The sequence below is a fragment of the Globicephala melas genome, chromosome 2 (assembly GCF_963455315.2).
Source record: "Globicephala melas chromosome 2, mGloMel1.2, whole genome shotgun sequence".
Taxonomy (NCBI): Eukaryota; Metazoa; Chordata; class Mammalia; order Artiodactyla; family Delphinidae; genus Globicephala; species Globicephala melas.
Window position 1 is genome coordinate 172,735,366 of NC_083315.2, and position 23,972 is coordinate 172,759,337.

Below are 23,972 nucleotides of genomic sequence, written 5' to 3' on the forward strand. Positions count from 1 at the left end.
CAGTGCTATACAGCAGGTTCTCATTAGTTACCTGTTTTATACATAGTGGTGTATATATGTCAATCCCCATCTCCCAGTTCGTCCCATGCCCCCAGTACATGTTACAATTTAATTAAACAGAGAACACAGGGACTTCCCTGGTGGCGCAGTGGTTAAGAATCCGCCTGCCAATGCAGGGAACATGGGTTCAAGCCCTGGACCGGCAAGATCCCACATGCCGCGCAGCAACTAAGCCCGTGCGCCCCAACTACTGAGCCTGCGCTCTAGAGCCCACGAGCCACAATTACTGAGCCCGCGTGCCACAACTACTGAAGCCCGCACGCCTAGAGCCCGCGCTCCGCAGCAAGAGAAGCCACCACAATGAGAAGCCCATGCACCGCAATGAAGAGTAGCCCCCGCTCGCCGCCACTAGAGAAAGCCTGTGGACAGCAATGAAGACCCGACGCAGCCAAAAATAAATAAAGTAATTTTTAAAACAGTGAACACAAAAGGAAACAATAACAGCAAAAATGCCTGACATCACCATCTACAAACACGGTCGAGAAATTTCTGAATACCTGCAATGAAGAGAAAAATGCCAAAAGCTCCCAAGAGGAGACAGAAAAGAAACAACCTGTAAAAGAACATGAGTCAGCCTGGCCACAGACTCCTCAGCAACGCTGTGCACAGGAAGCCCTGGAGCCGGCTGCCAGGTCCACCCCTCCTGCCTCTCTCCCACCTTGGCGCCCCCAGCCCGCCCAGTACGCCCAGACCAGGCCAGCTCTGCCCTCGTAGCTAAGTCTGAGCAGCTTCTCCAGCTGCACCCCACAATGCCCCCACCCCCTCCCCGTGTCCCCAAATCTCTTACCTCGCACGCCTTCCCCATCTCTCTCCAAATCCTTCATGCCAAGGCCAAGTGCCACCTCCTCCCGGAGCGTCCCAGACCTGTGAGCCTGAACGAGAGGCTCATCTCTCTTCCACCCTCTCCCCTCAGCACTGGTCGCTATATAGTACGGAAGAACCTTTGTATTCTATTACAAGTTAATCACTAAAGGGATGTTGCCTATAAACCTCAATTATACACAATGGCCCGTCTCTGGGGACCCTGCCTCCCAGGTAATGAGTGTTAAGCTAAAATACTTTTGTTTAGCTCATAGGAAACCTCCTGACCGGGCCCATCTGTGAACGGCTGCGGGAAGGAAGAAAGTAACACATCCCCTCCAGAGGCTGGCGGAAACCAGGACTTTACCCTGTCCCCTTTCCGTGTAAAAGCAGCCTGAATTCGAGCTCAGGGAAGATGGTTCTTTGGGACGTCTAGTCCACCACCTTCTCAGTGTGCTGGCTTTCTGAAGAAAGTCGCTGTTTCTTGCCCCAGCACCTTGTCTCTCCATTTATTGGCCTGTCCTACAGCAAAGCAGTAACATCTGTCTGTGTGATCTCTGTCTTCCCAGTTCTGCCCAAGGGGCAGTGCAGCCTCTAGACACAGATAGACCCAACTGGGATGGCAGCTCTGCCTCTCACCTGCCAGGTGACCTTGGGCAAGCTTCACATCCCAGCCTCGGTTTCCCCACCTGTAAAGTGGGGATAGCTACTCCACTTCCCAGGGTGGTTGGATGTAAGTGGAAGCCTGTGTAGGAAGCACCCAAGACCTCGCCTGGCACCTCGTAGGCCCTCAAATGAAGGCAGTTATCAGCTGGGAGAACCAGCTGATCACGGGATTGATGGACGCCTCCTCCATGGGGCCCTTGGCACTCCAGGCGGGGAGCCAGGCCCTGAGCACTCTTGTTGAGATTTAATTCATGACCTTCTTTGATTAAGTCATTTCAAACATGTGGCTTAAGGATAAAATTAAAACCAGTTGGAGAAGTCCGCCCTGATTTGGCGGGGGGAGGGTTCCAACCACAGACAAACGAACCCAGTCAGGTGTGGATGGATGTTTGGGGCATGGGATGCGGTGCCAGTCCCACGGGCCCTAAGTCAGGCCCTGCCCCAGGCCACGCCAGCGCCTCCCCTGGGCCAACAGTAAACTGGGCCTCCCCCTCTCGTGTGACTGTGGCGGAAACAGGTTCAGCAGAGACGGGAGCTTCTGCCCAGGACTGCCTGGCTTGTGCGTGTTCCAAATCAGAGCTCTGGAAGGTGCTTGGTCTCCAGGGCCAGATGCCCAGCCCAGGCCCAGGTGTGACAGCGTGAGAGCCAGGCGCAGGGGCAGCCCAGGGCTGGCACACTGCACACTCAGTCCTCTCCTGCCTCCGTCCACGCCTGTCTGTGGATCCTGGCAAGGTGTCTCCGCAGGGCCCACTCTGGACCTGGCAGCCTGCTGAGAAGCGTTCTGAAGCTCAGATCTTATTCAGGGTGTGAGGCCTCTAGGTGCCTTTGAAGCAGGAGGGGGGCGGACAGGGCACAACCTCTGAAAGAATGACACAGCCCTCGAGGACAGGACATAAACTGGTTAGAACCAGCTAGCTCCAAGAGAGCGGAAGATTCAACTTCCAGTGGACCCTGAGCCTCGTTATACGCTCATTGTACTATATTAGCATAAGCTAAGTGACACACCCACCAGCAGCATGACAGTCCCCAGGCCGACCATAAGAGGCCAAAAAGTGGGCGGTGGCCCAATGCCTGGAAATCTCGGCCCTTTCTCCAAAATAGTTGGAATAATCCTCCCATCATTACCCAGCTCATAAAAACTAACCACCCCATATTTCGGGGCCTCTCACCTTCTGAGACAGCCCCAAACCTGTCTGTGGAGTGTGTTTCTCCCAAGGCCGGTCTTGCCTTTTGAGATGGACCGCATTCTGTCTATAATGTGTATCTCTCTAAATAGATCCACTTCTTACCTATCTCAGGTATTCAGTCTCTCACTGAATTCTTTCTGTGATGAGACATAAAGAACCATGAGCTTCGAACTTCCCTTGTGGCACAGTGTTTAAGAATCCTCCAGCCATGGGCTTCCCTGGTGGTGCAGTGGTTAAGAATCCGCCTGCCAATGCAGGGGACACGGGTTCGATCCCTGGTCCAGGAAGATCCCACATGCCGTGGAGCAACTAAGTCCGTGCGCCACAACTACTGAGCCTGCGCTCTAGAGCCCACGAGCCACAACTACTGAAGCCCGCGCGCCAAGATCCCGTGCTCTGCAATAAGAGAAGCCACCGCAATGAGTAGCCCCCGCTCGCCGCAACTAGAGAAAGCCCACACGCAGCAACGAAGACCCGACCCAGCCAAAAATAAATAAATTAAATAAATAAAAGAACCTGAGCTTCATTAAGTCCTGAGACCAGGTGTGTGATTTTAATTAAAAGACAGTGGGTTCAGGGCTTCCCTGGTGGCGCAGTGGTTGAGAGTCCACCTGCCGATGCAGGGGACATGGGTTCGTGCCCCGGTCTGGGAGGATCCCACATGCCGCAGAGCGGCTGGGCCCGTGAGCCATGGCCGCTGAGCCTGTGCGTCCGGGGCCTGTGCTCCGCGGCGGGAGACGCCATAACAGTGAGAGGCCCGCGTACCGCAAAAAAAAAAAAAAAAAAAAGACAGTGACCACCTTCTGAGCTGGGCTTGGAGTTGGGGGTTGAAATGCTTCCTCCCCACACCCAACACACACACCCACAGACTGTAGAAGACAGTGTCAACCAGTCAGTCCCCCTGGGGGCTCTGCTGGGGCTAGGATCACCTGGGGCACAGTGGCTTTCAAGAGAACTCCCCAGAATTCACCAGAGTGGGGGTAACGGTGGAACTGCAGGCAGAGTGACTGGGCCCCATGTGTTCAGATAGACCAAAAGCCCCGGGTGTGGGAGAGCCCTCTCCTTAAGGGTCTCTCCGGGGTCTACTTCCAGCTCAACATGGTTGCATTTTCAGGGGATAATCAGTGTTTGCGGCCCACACGAATCCAAAGAGCCCCCAAGGCCTCAGACGTGTCCCTTGAGAGGGTCAAGGGGTGGCCCCAGGCCAGCCACTGGCCTTGGACTTCTCCCCTCCTTGGCTTTGCCCTCACTCTCAGGGCATCTTCCTGAATCCCAAGGGGTAGGCAATACCCCATGCCCACACCCAGGGCCCCCCATCACCACCACCCAAGCAGCCCCGGCAATGTGTCATCAGCCGTGAAGAGTTTAGACATGGGCCACCTTGCACCTAGCAGCTGGGCTCACCCACAGTGCGGAAGATGGGATGGAAATGTGAAATGCCTGTTGGTGTGGCAGCAGGAAAGCCGGAAAAGGAGGCGAGGTTTTTATGCAAAACCTGTAAAAATAAAATGTATGTAGATTCATCACCAGAGATGTGTCTGCCTAAATACACCCACGCCACAGAGGATTCTGACCAACCTATTTATGTGCTACAAGTGTTCTCGTGTATCGGCGTGTCCCTGTGTGGCTGGGTGAGTGCGTGTCTGTGAGTGCATCTGGGAGCCTGGCACCTTGCTCTGTGTGTGTGTGTGTGTGTGTGTGTGTCCTTGCACACGTGAATGCTCTGGAGGAGGCCTGGAAGGATGCTCCCCAAGAGGGGACGGCAGGGCAGGGATTACTTCCGAGAGGAGGGGCTGTGGGACCAGGGCTGTTATTTTAATGCTTCTGTCCTGTTTGAGTTTTATAAGCTTAGATCATTAAAAGAATAAAAAATATCTACATGGACCAAAAAACGTTGCCTGCCATCAAGCCAGCAGCCACTGCAGCCGCCTCCTACAGTGCACCCTGAGGGGAATTCAGGATGGAGAAAAACAGGATACTGACCCTAAGTGGTTAAGATGCATATATAAGGAATAATTTCAATGAGCCCAGACTCTTGCATCTTTTTTTTTTGCATTGGGTCTTCTTTGCTGCACTTTCTCTAGTTGTGGCTCACGGGCTCTAGAGCACAGGTTCAGTAGTTGTGGCCCATGGGCTTACTTGCTCTGCGCCATGTGGGATCTTCCTAGACCAGGGCTCGAACCCATGTCCCCTGCATTGGCAGGCAGATTCTTAACCACTGGACCACCGGGGAAGTCCCCAGACTCTTACCTCTTTCCATACATAGAAAGGCACTAGAATCATTAACTTGAGATGCCTGGTTTTTGTGATTAGCAGTAATCTTTTGATGTTCTACTACTTCTTTTTTTTTCCCAGCAAAAACTCCTATATACCCTGGCTCCTCACTTACCTCTTTGGAGCAGTTCCTCAAAGCTATCTGAGAGGCACTGAGCTCTCAAGTTACAGTCGTCGGTAAGGCCACCAAATAAAACATAATTCTCAATTTTTAGGTTTTGCATTTCTTTTTCAGTTGCCATCTAATTTAATGTTTTAAAATGAACAGACCTCTCTGGTCCAGCATCGTTCAGTCTCGCCCTCCTCCACCCCCAAGGCCAACCCGCGCCCCCTGCTGGCTGGAAGGTACACACGCGTCCCTAGCCCTCACTGGGTCACCTGGCCTGTGGCCTTTGCTGTTTTGCCTCTGAGAGTCCCACCCTCCCACCCCGAATCCCGGCCCACCGAGGCAGCCCAGCCCAGCCCCTGCCTTGAACTGCCCCCGCCCCGCTCCGCCCCGTCCCCACCCCGGGGCTCCCCGGCGTGCAGCCGGTGGGAACCGGGGCACTGATGGCCCGACGGCCCCCCATCCCACCCTCCCGCGAACAAGCGCCAGAGGTAAGAAGGCCCCAGAGGGGAGACTCGCAGGTCTAGCAGAGAGCTTGGTAGCGGGGAGGGGGGGCCGCAAGGAAGGGAGAAATTCGCTTTTGGAATCCTTCTTTTAACCCCTTTTCTGCCGGCCCATCTGTCTCCTATCTCGGGGAGGCGGGCAACAGGCCCCGCCCTGGGCCACGCTCAGGGCTCTCAGCTCTCCGGGCGCCAGCCACGCCCATGCGGGGACGGGGGTGGGGGGCGGGAGCGGGGAGGGGACAGCCACCCAGATGCCACAACCTTGGTGAGGGTGGGAAGCCCTGAAGCTGCGAGTTCGGGCCTCCAAGGAGAGGGAAGAGAGGGTTCCTGACCAGAGAGAGAAGAGGGAAGAGACTCCCAGCGGAGGGCACCACTGGGCAGAGGCCTGGCATTGGGAAGGAGCCGGCGGGCTGCGTCTGGAGAGGGCGATCACAGGGGCCTCGGGAGGGGCTCCAGCCGTTGCAGGGGAGAAGGGGCAGATGACAGGCGGCCACGAGAGAGACCATTAGAAGTCCTGTAAAACGGGGGCTCCCCCCACAGTCCCGTGGTTAAGACTTCCACTGCAGGAGGCGCCGGTTCATACCTAGTAAGGGAAGTTCCGCATGAAGCCAAAAGAAAAGGAAGGGATGGAGGGAGGGAGGGCGGGAGGAAGAAAGAAAGGAAAGAAAAAGAGTGAATCCTCCTTCAACATTTCTTCTTGGGCCCCTGCTCCTGGGGCCACCTCCATGGGGTCTGGATCAGGGACACCTCCACTTCTGCAAAGAGCAAAGGGGACTGTACCTGAGACCTTGAAGGAGACAAATGCAACCAGCAAGTCAGTCAGTGGCTGAACCAGGGGAGGTGGCCAAGCCTCCTGTTGGTCCTGCCAGAGAAGCTGAGTGTGCCCCCCCATCGGTGGAGTGCAGGAATGGCCTGCTCCAGGAGGTAAGAGTAGAGAGCATGCCTAATAGCGCCAAGGCTAATCCTTGTGCTGATTTCATCACCTGTGGGCCTAGGGCCCTGGCTCATTCAACCCCACCTGCCTCCCTGGCATGGACTGCAGCTTTCAAACCCCATTCACTGATTCACTACACCCCACCCTCCATTCATCTATCTGCCACAGGGAGAGATTTGGAGAGATTTACCCAGGGGCCAACATAGGGTCACACAGAGGGTGAAAGGAAAGCCTAGAGCTCAGGTCCTGCACCTGCTCCAAAGGGAGTCTCCAAGGTTCACCAACACCACCCCAAGGAGGGTCTTGGACCAGCTTCAACAAGCCTTTCTCCTGGGGAATTCCCTGGCAGTCCAGTGGTTAGGACTCTGTGCTTCCACTGCAGGGGACCTGGGTTCGATCCCTGGTCAGGGAACTGAGGTCCCACAAGTCTTGGTGCAGGGAAAAAAAAAAACAAAGGAAATAAAAAACAAAACAAAAAAACAAGCCTCTCTCCTGAACACTTCTCTCAGCCAGCAGCCCATCGCTGGCCCCAGATCACTCTCCCACTGCTAAGCCTTTGTTCCAGCGGTTCCCTCTGCCTGGAATAACCTCACTTAGGCCTGGCCAAAGTCCCTGAGGCTTCAAAGGCCAACTGCCTGGTGAAGCTTCCCCAGACCCCTCCCCGGAGCACGGCTCTCCTTGGCCTGGACAGGTTGGCTTATCTCTGGGTCTTCAGTGCCTACTCAGGGTACACAGTAGTCGCCTAATAGGTGCTGGCTGAGTGCTCATCCACTCCCTGAATAAACACTCAGCCTGCACTTGGAGCTTCAGTTTCCCATCTGTGTGAGGGAAGCTAGGAAGAGCAGACATGGCCTGTCCCTCCGGGAGGGACTTCAGAACCAACGAGAACCCACCCCCTAGGAGCCCCTGGATTAAGGCACCAGTCCAGAGATTTCAACCTGGGGGCTCTGGAGCAGGATGACGGAATGTTTTCTCCCCTCCAGACCAAGGCCAAGGCTTGCATGTCTCACCTCCTGGGTATCTACACACAGAGGAGGACAGCAGAGTCTTAGACACCAAGGCTAGACAAGAGCAGGCGCTTGACCTGGGTAGACCAGGGCGGGGCGGAGGGGTAGGGCCCAGTGACCCCAAGGGATGACAGAAGCCACCAGCTTGAGGTAACCTCAGGACGCTGCCAGGGCATTTATAAACAGCGAAGCCAAACCACAGATACCAACGACCAGTAAAGTGAACTCCCTGGCGTTCTCTGCTGCCCTGATTTCCACCTTCAGAACAGTTTTCAACAATGGAGTCGACTCAGGTCACGTTCTCGTACAAAAAAAAAAAAAAAAAAAGCTGAAAGGGTCAAGTTCCCTCAACCAAGCCTCACTATTAACTAATCACTTGCCATGTGCCAGGCCCCAGGGTGAGGGGGATACAATTATTATTATTGTCGTTATTAGTATAATAACATATAGACGGATAACATAATAATGTTGAGTGAAAGAAGTCAGACCCAAGAGAGCACATACTGTATGATTCCATTGATGTAAAGTACAAAAATCAGGCCAAATTCATCTATGGTGGTTAAAGGCAAGGTAGCAGTTGCCCTTGGTGGGGAATTTTGGGGGCTGAAATGCGGTTTGTTTTATTTTTTATTTTTGTCTGCACTGGGTCTTCCTTGTGGTGCATGGGCTTCTCTAGTTGCAGAGTGGGTGGGCTCAGTAGTTGTGGCGCGTGGGCTCAGTTGCCCCGCGGCATGTGGGATCTCAGTTCCCCCACCAGGGATCAACCCTGCGTCCCCTGCATTGGGAGGCGGATTCTTAACCACTGTGCCACCGGGGAAGTCCCTGAAATGTGCTATAACTTGATCTGCATGGAGTCACAGTGTAGACATAGGGAAGAATTCATCTGGCTGCTCACATAAGATTTTACACTTTAATGTAAATAAACCAGTAAAGCTAATATAATAATACTATACCAAAATACTAATGATTGCCCCCCCCCCATTTTTGAGCCCCGCTGGCAGGAAGGGCTGTCTCCAACCACCGTGTCCTCACGGCCACGCACAGGGCAGCCACTTGGCCGCAACTCTCTCTATTCAACCTCACAACTTTTACAACCATGGAAACCGCGGTTTGGTGGAAGTGGGTCTTGTCTGACTCCAGTGCCTTTCCCGGGAAGTTCTGTGGCCACTGCAGCTCTGGGAATGAAGGCAGAGACGTGAGTCCGAGGATGGAGCCAGGGCTTCCAGCGGCCCGGTGGCCAGCTACCCCCGGCCAGGCCGTGAGGGGCCAGAAGAGGGAGGGTCTAATGCTTCCAGCAGGAGGTGATGTTCAGGCTGAGGGTTTAGACCAGTGGGTGAGGTTTAGACCAGCAAAACCTGGAGGGAGGACGGCAGCCCAGGTGGAAGAAACAGCAGAAGCAAAGGCCTGGAGGGAGGTAAGTACAAGGTGTGGGCGGGATAGGGTGCCCTGGTCAGGCTGGCACACAGGAGCTAGAGGAGGCTCAGCGGAGCAGGTGTGACTGGCACAGCCATGGGTTGGCACCAGGCAATGCTGGGTTCTGCTGAGAACTCTGGGTCCTGAGAAACTTCCAGAAGGCTTTAATGAGATGTTATTAAACAGGAGTTGTTTGGGGGACTTTCCTGGCGGTCCAGTGGTTAAGACTGCAATCCCAATGCAGGGGGCACGAGTCTGATCCCTGGTCGGGGAACTAAGATCCCACATGCCGTACAATGTGGCCAAAAACAAAAATAAAAACAAAAAAAACAGGAGTTGTATTTGAGCTAATGTCAGCCACGCCCAGATTCACAAAAAAGGCTGGAGAAAGAAGACAGTCAAGGCAGGGCGGATGTGACATCACCGCCCCCCCACCCATCCCCCCCCTCCCCCCACTCCCACCACCCCCACCCCACCCCCGACACAGAGCTTCGTGTGCCTGGAATCCAGGGAGACACAACCAGAGCCCCTCCACCCAGGTGGCTCCTGCTGAGACACTCACAGCTGTGATCACTGGCAAGGACGCTGGACACCTCCCCCAAATGGCCCTAAGGAGGACAGGAACTCTGTTGGCAGCCCAGTCAGGGACACAGGGTTCAGAGACAAGACGATCAAGAGGCCCCTGAATTCCATCTCGGGCATGACCACCGTTAGCCCTCTGCAGGGACTGCGGGATGGGAAAGAGTTTTGTTTTTGTTCAAGAAGCTGTTACTACGTCAGTGGAGCATCTTAAAATCAATGCCATCTTAGACACAAGGACATATTTTACATATATGTGATATAAATGGATATATTTAACCTGATGTTTCTTTCATTTAAAATTATATTGTGAAAAGGATGGTGGAGAAAAGGAAGGAGAAAGGAAAGACATAATAGTGTCATCATTACTCATAGCTGGGAGTCAGTAGATAAATAAAGGACTAAGGGTGTTATATAAACTTACAGAGGTAACCACAAGTACACAGCTACAAAATTTCCAAAATATCAGAAGAAATCTTGCACCTAAATTAAGCCAATAGTTTATAAACTACAAAAATAGAAAGCGTAAAATAAGATGACTTCACTGAGTCTAAGATAGATTTGTCACATCGATATATGCAAACTCATCTGTAAAGGGACCTGCCCGTCAGATGGCTCACGTTCAACTTTAAGCTGGAGGCAAAAGACACTCCCCAATCCAGAGGACTCAGAAGGAATGAAAATAAAAGCATGGTGCAAGGGATAACAGGCAAATGCAAACAAACAGAAAGCAGGGGTCAAGTTCAAGGCAAAACATTAGGTGGGGCCAAGAGGTGCACTTTATAATGAGAATGAGTGCAAGTCGCAGTGAAGGTATCACATATCTAGTATGCACCAAACTGCATTCATTTGCTCTTCGGTGCCAACCTGCATCAAATAACACAGTATCCACATTCATACAATGAAAGAAATACAGGGAGAAAGTAAAAAGCACATCGGTAGTAGGAAATTTCAATTCATCTCTCGCAGATACGTGTATTAAGAAAATTAAGAAAAATTAAGATTAGAGAAGACGATAATATAATTATTGACATAGATTTAATTAATTTTTTAAAAGATCTTTTCTTTTTTTCTTTATTTATTTTTTAAAAGTTAGCCTTTTGGGCTTCGCTGGTGGCTCAGTGGTTGAGAGTCCGCCTGCCGATGCAGGGGACACGGGTTCGTGCCCCAGTCCGGGAAGATCCCACATGCCGCAGAGCGGCTGAGCCCGTGAGCCATGGCCGCTGAGCCTGCGCGTCCGGAGCCTGTGCTCCGCAACGGGAGAGGCCACAACAGTGAGAGGCCCGCGTACCGCAAAAAAAAAATTGTAAAATGGTTTAGAAGAGAAAAAACAGTAGAACTAATTCAAATAAAATAAATCCAGTAGAAATAATTTTTTAAAAATTGAAAATAGCAGGAATTCCCTGGCAGTCCAGTGGTTAGGACTCAGCTCTCACTGCCCAGGGCCTGGGTTCAATCTCTAGTGGGAGAACTAAGATCCCACACGCCCCACAGTGCAGCTAAAAATAAAAGAAAAAAGAAAGATTGAAAACAGCTAAATCAGTAGTTGATCTAGTCAAGGAAAGAAAGGAATAAAATACAAATACACTACAGATGACGACAGTGGTGGTAAATTTTTCACTGCACACCCTCTGATGCCTTTAGAGCTTACCTTTTGCAGGGAGAGAGGCCATAGCGAGATAAATCAGTAAGGTTGTTTCGTGTTTTGGCAAAGTCCTTGCTCCCACGGGGGTGAGTGGCCTCTGCAGCAGGACCTGACGCCTGCTAGGAGTGCCTGTTTACCCGAAGCTTTGCCCTGCGCTTTGCGTATTTTTTTTTTTAATAAATTTATTTATTTTATTTATTTATTTATTTTTGGCTGTGTTGGGTCTTTGTTGCTGCGCATGGCCTTCCTCTAGTTGCTGAGAGCGGGGGCTACTCTTTGTTGCGGTGCGCAGGCCTCTTACTGTGGTGGCCTCTCTCGTCGTGGAGTACGGGCTCTAGGCACGCGGGCCTCAGTAGCTGCAGCACGTGGGCTCAGTAGTTGTGGGTTGCGGGCTTAGTACTTGTGGCTCACGGGCTCTAGAGCGCAGGCCCAGTAGTTGTAGCACACGGGGCCCAGCCGCTCTGCGGCATGTGGGGTCTTCCCAGACCAGGGCTTGAACTCGTGTCTCCAGCATTGGCAGGTGGACTCTCAACCACTGCGCCACCAGGGAAGCCCGCTTCCCATAGTTTTGATGCAGTTACACGCCGTTTTCACAGCTTGAATACTGGGTGCAAACGGTCCTTCCTTGGATGCTTTCTAAGGCGCATCTCCCTTACCCTCGGGCCGTCTGTGGGGTCGAGGCCGGGTCATTGGTCCCCATCTGGACTGGTACAGGTGGGGGTTCCGGGGCCAGAGGACACTTCCGGCTTCCCAGGCCTCACAAGTCACGACCGGCCTTGGTGGAAGAAGCCTCCCTGTCTGCATCTCCTCCGGGTCAGTTGCGGGTGGGCCAACTTTCAGCCCTTTACTTTGCCTTGATGGACCCCCCAACGAGCCTGGGGCCCTGCCTGGGGAGAGGGCCCCTGCCCTCCGGGATAAACATCCCCATATAACGATGCTTCCGGATGGAGAGAAAAGCCCAGAGCCCTGGGAAGCCCCAGGGAGTCCAGCCGCTGGGGCCTCCAGGGAAGGCTTCTTGGACGAGGCGGCGTGCATGCTGAGACTTATAAGTCGGGACCTCACAAAGCGGGAGAGTGAGTGTTGGGGGGAGGAGGGCAGACTTGTAACTCCACGGCCCCCACAGACCCCCTCACTCCCGCCCTCAGAGGCTTGGAACTCTGGCTCAGCAGAGCAGGGTGGGATAGAGACAACGAGAAATGATCACTTTCCAGCGGACGCCGGACGACCTCGGCCAACACACACGTCATCGTCAGTTCATAGAAATTGGTCTTTTGGCCAAGTGGACGTCCGGGGAATTGCTAATCTGCAACCTGCTGCCAGCCCCCATTCGTGAGCCCCAGCAGCCCGAGGCGCCCTTTGCCGCCCCCTGCCAGCTGGTCTGTAAGCGCCTCGCTGCGCGGCAGAGCTCGGGGCCCGGGGCCCTGCCAGCGCGAGGATTGGCCGCTCTGAGTCAGGTGCCCCCGCCCCGGGCCAACCAGAGAGGGGTAGGCGGAGTCACCGGCGTGTCTCCTGCTGGGCGGGGCTGTGGGCGGGACGGCTGGGCTGTTCGCTCCGCCCCGAGCGCCCGGCGGGGGACTGGGTGCGCCCCTTCCGGCCCCCTGGGACTTCAGGACGCGGCGCCCTGGAGCTGCAGCTCCCGCCTCCTTTCCCCACTGCCTCCCTTCCCCACTTAGTGGCGGGGCAAGGTTTTCAAACCCCGAAGTGGCTTTTTTGGGATAAAGACGCAAATCCTTGCTAGGCCAAGAGGCCCTGCGGATCGGAGCCTTGCGGCCTCTCAGCCTCCCCTCGGGCCTCGTCCTTGCCGTTGGCTCCTCAGCTCCAGCCACAGCTCCCTCCTGCCCTGGGCTTTCACCCAGTCTGTGCCCTGTGCATAGTCAGCCCTTCCCCCCTCCGGTCCCCTCCCCCTCCAGCTCCCATCTCTCCTCAACTGCAGCCTCCCTCCCCCCATTCTCCAGTTACGCTGACCCGTGCCAAACTCCCAGATCAAGGCCCCTGGGACTTTGCGCACGCCGCCGCCTCCGGGGTTCACCCAACCCCACCCCCATCACGTGGTCAAGAACAGTCCCTACTTTCCAGAGCCCAGTGCCTCTGCTCTGGCCCCACCAGTTCCCTGAGGACCCACAGTTGCAGAGACTTGAGTTCAAACCGAGCCCTCTGCCTGACACATTTGTGGCCGCCCTGGGAGAATGGCTGATCGGTGTTCTTGCAAAACAGTGCAGCCAACTTAGGGAGAACTCTGCTGATTTGCCGTCACTGAGCAGGGGCTTGGTGGACATTGAACCTCCACAGCCCAGCCTGCAAGGTCAGACATGTGGAAAGGGCCTTTCAGGTTCATAAACAGCTTTTTAACATTAACTCTCAGGTTCTAACTTCAGCAACATCTGACAGTGAAAATAGCCTGTCCTCAACATGAGTCTGGTCCCTCTGGCCAGATGGCCTTCTGCGCACCTCCAGCATCAGGTCCAGCGGGGCTGTAGGGCCCACCTCCGTCTCAAGTCTGAACTCTGGCTCAGCTCTGAATCCTGTGTGACCTTGGGCAAGTTCCTTCACCTCTCTGATCCTCTGTTTTCTTTCTCTCTTCTTTTTTTCTCTTTTATTTTCAATAAAATTAGTAACAGGTACACATCTTTAAAGGACAAATAGAATTACAAGGCTTAAAATGAAAAAACGGCAGTTTCCCGACCTTCTCCCCCTCCCTCAGCCCCACCCTGAGTCCTCCCCTCAGAGGCAGCCATTTGTGCTCTTAGAAGTTTCTTCTGGCTTTCACTTTTTTTTTTTGTGGTACGTGGGCCTCTCACTGTTGCGGCCTCTCCCGTTGCGGAGCACAGGCTCCAGATGCGCAGGCTCAGTGGCCATGGCTCACGGGCCCAGCCGCTCCGCGGCATGTGGGATCTTCCTGGACCGGGGCACGAACCCGTGTCCCCTGCATCAGCAGGTGGACTCTCAACCACCAGGGAAGCCTTTCACTTTTATATGTGTAAGCGACAGGCTTATACTGACAATTACTGATTTTTCACTTTTTTTTTTTTTTTTTGGCCGCACAGCACAGCATGTGGGATCTTAGTTCCCCAACCAGGGATCGAACCCGCACCCCCTAAAGTGGAATCGTGGAGTCTTAACCACTGGACCGCCGGGGAAGTCCCTGATTTCTCTCTTTTTTTTTTTAAGATACGATCCAATGGCTGCCTGCTGCTGAAAGATGAGGATTTAGCTCCGTTAAACCCTGGTACCTCCACACTTGTCCCTCGCCCTGTCCTCCCAACGTTACCACACGCCTCTAGGTCTCTCACCTGTAACAGGTGCTGGCTCCTCAGGAGTGGTGTGAGGATAAAATGACCTCCTGGATCCTAGGAACACTTCACACAGTGCTTGGCACACAGCAGGTGCTCAATAAATGCAGCTATTCAGTGATAAATATCTGCTGATTGGTTCAGGTATATTTTAAATTTTTTATTATAAACAGTTTCAAACATACATAAAAGTAGAGAGAAGTTAACAGTCTGATGAACTTCCAAGGACCCATCACCAGCTACAGCTACATCAACCCACAAGCCTAAGGGCAACCACTTTATATTATGGGTTTTCCTCCCATCATTTCTAACATAAATAAAAATGTAGCTATTTGTGTCCCCCTAACCTTTTTAGATAGATGATGACATGATATATACAGGAATCAAGTGGGTTTTTTTAAAATACCTTTTCATTTATTTATTTATTCTCTTTTTGGCCATGCAGCATGAGCGATCCTAGTTCCCTGACCAGGGATTGAACCCGTGCCCCCTGCAGTGGAAGCACGGAGTCTTAACCGCTGGACCGCCAGGGAAGTCCAAGAATCAAGTGTTTTTTCTTTTTTTTTTTTTCTGTTTTTTTAACATTTATTTATTTATGGCTGTGTTGGGTCTTAGTTGCGGCACGCAGGATCTTTCATTGCGACACATGGGCTCTTCGTTGCAGTGCTTGGGCTTTTCTCTACTTGTGGCAGGGGCTCCAGAGTGCATCGGCTCTCTAGTTGTGGCACCCAGGCTCAGTAGTTGTGGCGTACAGGCTCAGTAACTGCGGCACGTGGGCTTAGTTGCCCTGCAGCATGTGGGATCTTAGTTCCCCGACCAGGGATCGAACCCACGTACCCTGCATTGGAAGGCAGATTCTTAACCACTGGACCACCAGGGAAGTCCCAAGAATCAAGTGTTCTTAAGTAAACTTTTTAAAACTACTGATTACAAATGTAACACAAGTTTATTATGTGTGTTTATCTCACACAATAATCTCACTGCCCAGCTCTGTGCAGGGACCACATTGCAGGAACGTGTGGAAATTGACAGAAATGTAGGTATTTGCCTACACACTTTTTAATAACACATTTATTGAGATACAATTCTCATGGCCTAAAATTCACCCATTTAAGCGGTTTTCAGTATATTCACAGAGTTTTGCAACCATCACCACTGTCTAATTTTAGAGCATTTTCAACACCCCAACAAGAAACCCTGTACCTAGTAGCAGTCGTGCCCCATTCCCCAGCCCCAACTAATCTACTTTCTGTCTCTTTGGATTTGCCAATTCTGGACATTCCATATAAATTGGATCTTACAATATGTGGCCTTTTGTGGCTGGCTTCTTTCACTTAGTATATTTTCAAGATTCATCCATATTGTAGCATGTGTCAGTACTTCATTCCTTTTTAGGGCCATATAATATTCCACTGTAGTTAAAACATTGTTTTTAACCTGCTTTAAAAAATAACAACTTAAAGAAAACCCCGCATATTAGGAAAGTAACACACATCATTGCAGGCGGTCTCCTCTGAAACATGAGTCATGCAAGAAGCTTAGAGATCATGGCAGGGAACAACTTTGTCATTCACTCATTCACTCTTTCATTTATTCATTCAACAAACACCTGCTGAGCCCTGATGTTGAGTTGGGCCCTGGAGACCCAGAGGTGGAGCAGCCCTGGCCGAGACCTTGCCTGGGTCAGTCCAGCAGGATATCCCGGCCTGAATACAAACACTTGAGATCAATGCAGATGCTCTGAGGAGAGATGGTAACAGCAGGAAACTAGAGTGAGGGGGGACCTTGTGCTGGGGCTGAAGCAGGTGAGGTGGCAGATGGGGCAAGGGCATGGGATGGAAAGGCCTAGCAGCGGGAACAGCATGTGCAAAGGCCCAGAGGCATAAAAATCGGCCCTATGCTTCCCTTTCAAGCAGACCCACCCAGTCAGGAAGGCTTGCCTCTCTCTGCACACACCCTCCCCGCCTCCTCTCCTAGTCCCTCTTTCACAAGCCTATTACCAGAGCAGGTCTCTTAACCAGGCTTCACAGAGAGAACCGCAGGGAGGGGAGACCGGAGGCTAGAGAAGCCAGGGGTTTCTGAAACTGGACACAAAAATTTTACATCCTCATTTCCACACACCTCTGACTGATATTTACTTTCTCATCAGTTAGGAATGGCGGCAACAAACTTCAGTGGTGTCAGCTGCACCTGTGACTTTGTCACCAACAGAAACCCAGATATTTTCAAATCACATTTCAACTGAAGAAAAATCTTTAAATATCATTTACACTCACTGCTACTTTAAAATGATGAATTTTAATTTTATTTTTATCTATTTAATTTTGGCTGCCTTGGGTCTTTGTTGCTGCACTAGGGCTTCCTCTAGTTGCGGCGAGCAGGGGCTATTCTTTGTTGAGGTGCGCGGGCTTCTCATTGTGGTGGCTTCTCTTGCTGCAGAGCATGGGCTCTAGGTGCGCGGGCTTCAGTAGTTGTGGCCCACGGGTCCCGCCGCTCCACGGCATGTGGGATCTTCCCGGACCAGGGCTCGAACCCGTGTCCCCTGCATCGGCAGGCGGATTCTTAACCACTGCGCCACCGGGGAAGTCCTAAAATGATGCATTTTGGACTTGCAGCTTTGGTCTTTTTATTTAATGTGCTAATAAATAAAATACACTACTACATTGCACACGTGTTTAAAATTTTTTATTAATTGCTTTTCTATATAATTGGTTTCCTCCATCTACTCATTTTAAAATACTGTTTAGAGAAGTCCATAGGTTTCCCCCAGACTGCCTCTGGGGTCCGTGGCATGCAAAGTTCAAAGGTGCCCGGTCGAGAAAGAGGAAAGTTCTCAGGGGTGGCAGTGGAGGCCCCAGGGGAGGAGCAGGGGCAAGAGGCCAGGGCCCGGACCGTGGGGAGAGCCCGTAAAGGGCCTGCCACCCGGCCTACGGAGGGCGCAGACGGGACTGGTCCTTGCAGGGAGGGAGGAAGCCACTCCGGCCCCTAACCCGGTTAATCTAACCGGACCCCAAAGCCCGACTTGTGAGGATGGTCAAGGCTGCCGCATTTGACAGCCTACAGCGTGCCGGGAGCTCCAAGCGCATCCCGTGTTACTTTCGCACCTTCCGATGGCACAGGCCGGGAAGGCGAGGCGGAGGTCCCCAGGGCAGCCTGTGGTTCCCTGACGCCGCAAGTCACCCCCACGCTCCGCCAGCGCAGCCTCCGGACCCTGCCTGCCTGTCCCGCCCACCCTGAGCGCAGGTGCCACGGGGCGAGGGGGCACAGCGTCCGGAGCCATCGCCCTCTTGGGACGCTTGCTGGTGCCGATTCCCCCTGGCCTGGGGGAGCGACTTTCCCAGCTGCTGCCATGGGCCTTCGGACCCAGACGCGACGGGGCGCACCGGCCATGCCGGTGGGGGGAGGTGGGCCCCATGGGCCCAGATGCGCCGCGGTGCGCAGCCTTGGACAGCCCAGCACTCGGCAGAGATCCCGGGACTGCCACCCGCTCAACAGAGAGGGCTCCTCAAGGCCGGCCTGTAGTGTGACAGAATCCCATCTCCTTTTTTACAGGTGGAGAAACTGAGGCTTAGAGAGGCTGCGTGACTAGCTCGAGGTCACACAGTGAGTTGGTGGCAGGGCGAGAAGAACCCAAGCCCCTGAACTCCCCGGGCGGGGCCTCTCCCCACGACAGTCTGAGAAGGCAGCAGGTAGAGCCCATGAGGTGTGATACTAAGGTAGGGGCCAGCTGCACATTTCGGTGTTCCCAAGGTAAGATGTGTGTCGTAAGAGAAGTGAAAAATTTGGGCCCCCAAACAGGGACACACAGTTTGACCCATTATATTTTTTAAAGGGCCGGTGGTGTGGGGTGGGAACTCAGAGCCAGGCTACCTGAGTTAAAACCCTGCCCTCCGTCTTCCCTGTGACCTTTAATTTAAGAGTTCTGTGCCTCAGGTTCCTTACCTGTAATAGACATACCTATTCAGGCAGGTTATTAATGCATTTCTAAAGCTGGGAAGAAATGCACCAATAGTTAACAGTGAGATTTGGGGTGATTTAATTTTGCTTTATTTATACTCATACCTGTACAGTGCAAGCTGTTTTAATTCCTGCTCACTGGAAAGTTTCGAAACACTTGGAACCTGTCTGTCTTAGTTACTGACGTATCCCAGCACTGAGCATGGTGCCTGGTGCACTGGACATGTTTGTTGACTGAATAAGTAAACTATCAAAAACAATGCCCGCCCTCTTAGAACACTCATTTGAGTAAAGAATAATTCTACCCAAAGCAATTTTGATAATATGCAGAAATAGAGAAAGAATATGAAGAAGAATGTATGTATATGTATAACTGAATCACTTTGTTGTACAGTAGAAATTAACACAACATTGTAAATCAACTGTACTTAAATAAAATAAATTTTTAAAAAATGAGAGCAGCACAGAAAAAGAAAAGAAAAGAAATAGGGAGCCACAGGAGGGAGGGGACCCATAGCTAAAGGGAAGGGGCAGGCTGCCTGGAAGAGGTGATGTTAGTGGCAAAAGGGGTACGGACGTGACAGCCTTTTGTAGTGTGTCTGCATGGACAGAAGCTAGGTGTGCCACAAGCTCCGCAGGGCACAGCACTAGGGAAGGGTGGACAGGTGGTCCAGCCACAGTTGAGGGCCATGAGCATCTTGCTATAAGTCTGGATTTTGCCTGGGGGCAGTGGGGACCCACGCATGCTCTGGAGCAGGAGAGAGCTAGGATGGAGATGGAGCTTCGGGAAGACTAGCTGGGGAGGCCCAGGGCAGTACCCCTTAGGGTGCCACAATGGTCCATTTGTGAGGTGGTCTGGTCTGGGAGGAGGAGAAGAAAGGGATGACATTTCTGAGGAAGTTGATCAGGAGTCGAACTTCCCACAGAGCAAATGGCCAGCCCAGATGGCTTCACCTGTGACTCTCACATGCATTTAAGGAACAAAGAGTTCCACTCTTACACAAACTCAGAATGTAGAAAAAGGGGGAAATGCCCCAGTCCTTCTGTGAGGCAGTCATAGCCTTGACACCAAAACCTGATAAGGGAAATGGGAAAAAGAAAAAGTACAGGGCAATCTCATGCATGAAATACAGGCAAAAATTCAACGTGAGTAACAAACGGAATCCAGCAATACGTGAAAAGGATAACAACACAGCCAAGGTGGGTTAATCCCAAGAGTGCAAGGAGATTGGTTCAACATTGGTAAACTCAGCATAATCTATTGCTTTAACAGAAAAAAAATGAGAAGTCATACCATCCTCTCTATGGTTGCAGATGAAATTCAAGCTCCATTCATGAGAAAAACTGTTAGCGAACTAGGAATGGAAGGGACTTCCTTGCCCTGATAAAGGGCAGCTACAAAACCCTATAACAAGCATCACATACAGTGCTGAAGCACTGAAAGCTTTCCCTGTGAGACTGAAAACACGACAAAGATGTCCATTGTCCACTTCCAGTATGGTTCAAACTGTCCTGAAGGTCCTGGCTAGAGCAGTAAGGCAAGGAGAAAAAGGGTATAAAGATTCAAAACGAAGAAGCAAAATTGTCCTTATTTAGAGAGGATAGAAAAGTCACAGAACCAACACATAAGTTACTAGGACACAAAGGTTTTAGCAAGGACACAAAGGTTTTAGCAAGGTTGCTGGATATAAAAATCAATGTGCAAACCCCGCCCCCCCCAACCCACCAGTGTTAAAAAAATTCTAGCTAAGACAATTAGAAAATGAAGGAAGAACAACCATTTACAATAACGTCAAATATAAGCCTCTTAAAACACGTACAAGACCTCTTTGGAGAAAATCATAAGACTTGATAATGAGATAAAGAGGCCTCAGTAAATAGTGAGATATACCATGTCCATGGATTGGAAGACTTAACATTATAAAGAGAGCCACTCTCCCCACATGATACATACGTTCAATGCCATCCCAGGTAAAACCCCAATGGGCTGCATCACAAGGCTCTGCACTGGGCTTACCTGCAGGGAGAAGGGAGGATCATGGTCAGGACAGGGCAATGTCTCTGGGGTTCAGCAGTGTTTTTATGGGGGGGGGAACATTTTCAGGCGAAACTGGTCCATTGCTGTTGGCCTTGTAAACTGATGCATCCCTTTGGGGGCAAAATTTGATAATTGTATATATCAAGATCTATGAAAATGTGGAATGCTTTGACTCTGTCATTGCTCTCCTGAGAATAATCCAAAAGAAAAAAAAAGTAATTTATTCCTTGCCAACGTTATTTTAATCCTGAAAACTGGGAGGAAAAAGCCCCTCAGTATCCAGCCACGTGGCTTGAATTCTGGCCACCTACTAGCTGCTTGACGTCAGGAAAGCCCCCTCTTCTCTGGGTCCGTTTCCTCCTGTGTGGAATGGAGGGAATGGTGTCCAGCCCTCGGAGTGACTGCAAGGCACCTGGCACCCAGCCAACAGCTCCCTGAAGCCTTTCTGGAGTAAGCATGCCCCATGCTCCCGGGAGGTGACTCTCCTGAGGTTGATGCAGCCAGCTAGGCTCGGCTACCAGCCCAAGTGCCCTGGAGACAACGTCCCCATGGCTGCAAAACCCCACCATTCTGCTCTGCTCAGCACTCCCCGACCACCCCCGCTTCCGGCACCCCAGTGCTGTTCTACAAGCCGCTTCAGCTTCCCAAGCACCCACCTCCACACCCCATCCAGAGGCGCCCCGGCCAGGGCCAGCTGCTGCAGCTCACCAGAGTGGATAGCAGCACCTGGCTACAGCACAGCACCTGCTCACACACCTGCTGGCCCTGGGCTAGACCCGGCTTCAGCGCAGCTGCCCGCCTGCCCACCGTCACTCCCGTCTGTCTGGATCAACTGCCATTTCCTGCATTTCCTGTGCTCTGACCGACTTGGCAAAGGCACAGGGCGAAAGGGAGGTGGCCCCCGGCCTCACGAGCTCCTGGGTAAGTTAACGACAGGCCTCCAGGCTCGTGGCCGTCTTCCATGAGGATGGCCTCCACAACCAGCTGATCCCACCACAGAGGCCCCATCTAGGAGCCCCCGCCCTGGTCCTGCTGAGGAGTGCTCCTTGGTCTGCAGTCTCCCCACCCTGGGTCCTGAGCCCCTGGATGCTACTGCAAGTTACAGATAAAAGGCCATGTAGAAACTAGCGAAATGGGCCACGTTGTGACTTTTTTGGGGTATTTTTCACAGATATCACAAAATAAGTCCATTTCAACCCAGAGGGGACTGACTTACCCAAGGTCACATGGAGTTAGCAGAGACAAACAGAATCCAGGTCTCTGATTGTGGGCTAGGGCCCGCCCCGCGCGCCAAGCTAAGGTGCTTTACATACAGAACGTCACCTCATTCTTACAAGTGCCCTGAAAGCCAGGCCTGTTTCCCCACTGTGGCTCAGAGAGGTTAGGTCACCTGTCCAAGGTCACACAGCTAGTAAAGAAGCAAGGGGGGCCCTGTTCTTCCTAGTCAGTGTCCAGCTTGGGTCGCATTTAGGACGCAGCCACAGAAGCAAAGAATTGTCAAGCTGGAGCAGGCAGGCACTAGAGAAGCCCAGCTCATCCACGGTCAAAGCCCAGCAGGACACAGCAGTGAGCGGGAGTCTGTTTGGAGGCGTAGACAAGTTCCTCCGTGCCATGTGGGGACAACAACGGACACCCAGAAGGATGTGCAACCCCCAAAGCAGCAGATGATGATACATATCTGTGGAGAATGTCCCACAGAAAATGAAATAAAATCCAGGGATCCAATCTGACGCAGAGAATGCAGATACAGAATAATGCACAAGGACTAAAAGACTGGTGGTTTCTGACGCTCGATGAAACGTGGAATTCAGAGGAATATCTCCATTTGGATTTGGATTTGCTGTTAATGTTGTATAGCTTTTGATTAGTGTACTTTATGAATACAATGCTATACACATGATTTCATTTGAAAAACCATATTGTATTTGGGTATCTATTAATAGTTTATATTGGGCCCGGGTTTGATCCCTGGTCGGGGAACTAAGATCCCGCCAGCCGCAAGGCACGGACAAAAAAAAAAAAAAAAAGGAAGAAAAAGTTTATACTGTATAGAGAGATTATTTTTTAGTTCAATTTAAAAAAAAGAAAAGAAAAGCACAGCAGATGCGGGGCGCTTCCCACGGCTCACACTTAGTGGCTCCTGTGGCGTTTCCCTCCCCAACCATAAGGTAAGGCGGGGTCAGGCTCCTGTTGCAGGAACCCAGGAGCCCATACAAGCACGCGCTGCTCAGCCTGCTCTCCCCTTGCCTTCACGCCCTTTTGTCCCAGTTAACTCGGAAAGCTTTAAGGTCGTTTGGAAGCCCGACAGTGCAGATTCCCACTGGAAGGGACGGCGGCCTACTGTAGCTCCAGGAAGGCGCCTCCGTCCTGTGTGCCCCACTTGCCTCTCCTGCAAATCCAGGCGGCTTCCTCACCTCACCTGGATCCCGAGGCAGTTGTTCCACTCCAGAAATAGCTCGTATTTGTTTTACAACTTTTGAGCTGATACAGATTCCAGCCTCATTTAAGGCAGAGGAGTTTCTTTGTCCCTGAGGTAGGCCAGAACCTGCCCTGAGGACAGAGCCACACCCATGACCCAGGTCCTGCTAGAATTCCTTGATGGGCTTTGGAATCAGAGATTTGTTAAAACCAACCAGCAACTAGGTTTAAGGGCAGGGGGCCCGGCCAGGTGTTAAACCACCCCCAGGTATATGCAGTGTGTAAAGGATAGGCTGAGTTTAAAGCAGGAAGTGACAGCTAGTTAGTTCTACCCCTTCCCTGACCCATTTTGCATTGGGAATTAGAAAGACGGAGGCTCTGGGAAGTCACTTTAGTCCAGATTCCATATTAAGCACCTCTCTGTACAAGGCCTGGGAAACTAGCTGCTTGCTAACAATGGAAGGAGGAGAGAGAAACAACAGGTTCCCAAGGCGGTACAGAACTACACGCCACGATGCTGCAGGGGAAGGGAGAAGGAATAATGGGGAGGGGTTGCTGCCCAGTGCGGATGGTGAGAGACGGCTCTGTCTGGCCAGGCCGCTGTAACACAGTGCCATAGGCTGGGTGGCTTATAGACAACAGATATTTATTTCCCACAGTTCTGGAGGCTGGAAGCCTGAGGTCAGGGTGCCAGCACGGTCGGGTCCCGGCGAGAGGTCTCCTCCTGGCTGCAGATGGCCGTTTTCTCACTGTGTCCTCACAGGGCAGAAGGAGCAGAGGAGCTCTCTGGGGTCCATTAGGGCACTAATCCCATTCACAAGGGCTCCACTCTCATGACCTAATCACCTCCCAGAAGTCCCACCTCTTAATTAATACCATCACATTGGAGACTGGATTTCAACACATGAATTTTGCTCGGGGAAACATTTAGTCCTTAGCAGGCTCTCTCTCTGCAGTGGTTATATTTCTTATTTTATTCATTTATTTATAAAATAAATTTATTTATTTTTGGCTGCGTTGGGTCTTTGTTGCTGCATGTGGGCTTTCTCTAGTTGCGGTGAGCGGGGGCTACTCTTCACTGCAGTGCGGGGGTT

General features: G+C 52.0%; 1 protein-coding gene across 9 annotated transcripts in view; it reads right to left on the bottom strand.

The window, feature by feature from the left end:
• The window catches only part of DEGS2 (delta 4-desaturase, sphingolipid 2), an 81,201-nt gene that overhangs the window by 41,257 nt on the left and 15,972 nt on the right, over nt 1–23,972 (bottom strand). For 5 of the 9 annotated variants that reach the window (XR_011377267.1, XR_011377270.1, XR_011377271.1 and 2 more), the window contains one exon: nt 20,377–20,439. The gene's annotated coding sequence lies outside the window, so the exon portion shown is untranslated. Of the gene's footprint in view, nt 1–11,181; nt 11,309–15,013; nt 15,304–17,076; nt 19,948–20,376; nt 20,440–23,972 lie in introns of those variants that run through there. The other 4 variants (XR_011377275.1, XR_011377274.1, XR_011377273.1 and 1 more) reach the window with 4 other exon arrangements.